Consider the following 3,357-nt stretch of genomic DNA (forward strand, 5'->3'; position numbering starts at 1 on the left):
AATTTGAATTAGCCCAGAAGGTACCACTTGTAAAGATGGAGATAAAAGAGGTGTGACTGTTGAAAAGATTAGTGCTGTGAAAAAGGAAGCAGCTGCTTTGTACAGGGCAGGAAGGTGTCTTGGCATCCAAGAATCAGCAAGATCCCACCCACCACAGGCTCAGGAGCGTGAAAGGGTAAATGTCTGTGAAAGAACTTTCAGTCAACTACGGATGGAAAACCTCTGACACTGGGGCCCAGGTGAGCCTTTTCTCTTTCATAAGATGTTTGTTTTAGGCATCTACCTTGTTGCAAGCATAAGCTGGCTAGTACTGAAGGTTCTTACAGATAGGACATTTCTTAAAAAATAATTTGTCTAAAATGATTTCTTTTTCTTGTGGTACTGAGGATTGAGCTCAGGACCGTGCACTTGCCAGGCAAGAGCTTATTCTACTGAGCTATCTCCCTGGCCCTAAAATGATTTTAAAAGTCAAAGCCTGATAATGAATTGTGGGCAAAAAGAATGTAACATTTTGGGATTTGGGCTTCCTAGAAAATGAAAATCCAGGGATATTCCTTTAAGTACCCTTAATAACATAAAGAGATGGCTAATTGTATATACTTTCTCTACTGCAGATAAGGTCTGCATATTTTAAGTGTGTATGAAAAAGAAACATTAGCCATAATGTTTAGAGTGACTCTGCCGTCAGAGGCCAGGCACAGTCTGGCTTATGCTGATGTTCCTTTTCACAGTGAAGTGATTTTGTTGAGTCAGCATCACTCCTCCTCCTCAGCATTGGATCTAGGTTCTCCCCTAGGAACATGGTGGAATTCCTCCTCATGGATAGAAGAATCCATTAACTCAGGCTGACCATATTCATCCTGAGATTAATTTATGCTGATAAAATACATTTATGTCGAGTCTCTCACAGAGAGAAATAACCACATTCACCAATATGGAGGGTTTTTTTTTTTTTTTGAGTTTTATTAATGAAAAAAGAGAATGAAAGTATTGAGATGAACTTAATTAAATAGCTTGGTCCAAGAAGGGTCTTGAACAAAAGAAGTTCCTCATTCACCTTTAAGCTTTTCTTCACACCGAAACCATGAGGATCCTTAAAACAAAGGAAAAGAATTCCGTTGTGTCACGAGCCTGAGGTGAGCTGGATGTCAGTACATTTCTCATCCCCACACACTAGCGTAAGGAGCCACAGAATTCTCAGGAGCGCTCGGGAGAGATTTCGGGCAGGATTTCTCTGATGACTGTGAGTCTTAAATAGATCTGCATGCTTTCATTGCTCTTCATTTTCTTTGCCCCCTTCCTTTTCCTCTCTGCTCTCCATTTCAGTCCTATTTAGTGTGAGTAGAAAACTGTGTTCTCATATATTTATCCCACTCTTTTCAGTTTGGGAGAGGACATCTCAGAATGATATGTGTGCAGCTATATATTTACTTTGTGTTTAAGGAGAACTGTAAGTTTTTTTAGATTACAAGTTTGAACACTTTTAGATGAAAGTGCAGCTTCCAATTTTACTTAAATTCTATTGAAAGGTAATCAATGACCTCCATATACGTGTCTGGTTTTAAATACCCTAATTTATTTATATTAATTTTATTGAGAAAGAAGTAGCAATGAGATAGTTTCAAAACAGGTCAGTAGGACAGTTACAAGAACTGATACATTGCATACTGTTGTCGCTGTAGTAGTTGTTCATAGTGCAAGATGCAGACATGATAAACTTTCTTCTCACTGAACTATGAGAAAGCTGTATATCTATGTTATTTTGTATATACAGATATATATATATATATATATATATATTCACTGCAAAATGGTCCTTCATTTATAGCCTAAATATCCTAATTTCTTTAGTGTGACTAGACACCTAACTCACATGTTTTTTAAAATTTTATTTATTTATTTTTGTATTTAGTACAGGGTGTACAGGGTCTCACTACACAGATTGGACTCATAGTGATCCTCCTGTTTTCAGCCTCCCAAGCACTGGGATTACAGGTACATGTCACCACGCCCAGTCTCAATCAGCATCTCAGCGGGCTTCTGGGGTTGGGGCCAGCACTACATGCCAGGAATTGAATCCCGCTCCTTGCATCTACCTAAGCAGGTGCTTTAATCCGCTGAGCTATCTGGCTGGCCCTTTAGCTCATATGTTTTTAAAAGAAAATGACTTTTGTAGTAATAAAGCCTCTATGCATCAAAAGAAAGTGGGATATCCAGGAAAAAATGTATCTGATCATTTCACTCACCTTTTTCCTCCACTTCATCAGCTTAATTCAAAATAGACATTATTTTAACAAATTTATCTGCAAATTAGATCGGCCTCCTAATCAAAGGATGTTTAAATGAGCGTGTGGGAGCAGCTGGTGCAACTGGTGCAGCACTTAATTGGTAAGTGCCAGGAAATAGGTTGACAGAGCAGTTTAGGCCTAAATTTTTATAGAAATCATTGCAGCACTAGGATATGGGTTCTTATACTGTGTTGCTTATCTAAACTTTAATCATGGAAGAGAGAGAAAGGGAGGAAAGAAATAAAATACATTTAGTGGGTTACATAAAAAGAATTGCCAAGGGCTACAAGAATAGCCAACATTTTGGCCCTAGCCCTTCAAGGTCAGTCAGGACGCAGGACATGAGAGAACCTGTACTGTAACATCCTATAACTCAGTTGGTTCCCAAATTTTCTGATCAAGGAGATTACGGAGCCACAGAGGAAAGGGATCAATAATGTAGAGTGTGCCTCAGGAGAGTCACCTAGAGAGAAATAATTCTCTCAGGCTTTCACAGAGCGCAAATTAGTCAAGCAATGGCCGTGACTCAGCCACATGACTGACACTGACAAAGGATCTACAAACTGCAGTACAAGGTTTCAGGATAAATCCTGAGGGGACTTGACTGACCTTGTCAGATACAAAAGTTACATTTTTTGTTATACAGGTCTTGCTTTATCTTGGTCTTAAACATCCAGCAGAAAAGTATAAAAATGAAGTATAAGAAGTAAAGCCATGTTAATGTTCTGAGCAGTAAAAGCCTCAAGTCAACAACTTCTGACATTGCCAGTTGTGCAGATAACCCACTACTATTATAGACTACTGGACTATATTGGATTACTTTGCTGAATTCATGCACCTACAATATGTGAATGGCAATGGAATACACATCTCTGACAAAACTAAACAAAAAGGAAATATAAAGGACCATTTTTCAGTGAAAAAATATATATGTATATACAAAATAGTTATCATAGATATACAGCTACTTTGTCTTATTTTAATGAGAAGAAAATTTTTTACTAATAGTGTTTAGACAAGATATCATGTCTGCATCTTATACTACAAATAACTACTATGAAGACAATAT

Source organism: Octodon degus, unplaced genomic scaffold (genome assembly GCF_000260255.1).
Source record: "Octodon degus isolate 3935 unplaced genomic scaffold, OctDeg1.0 scaffold00279, whole genome shotgun sequence".
Classification (NCBI taxonomy): Eukaryota; Metazoa; Chordata; class Mammalia; order Rodentia; family Octodontidae; genus Octodon; species Octodon degus.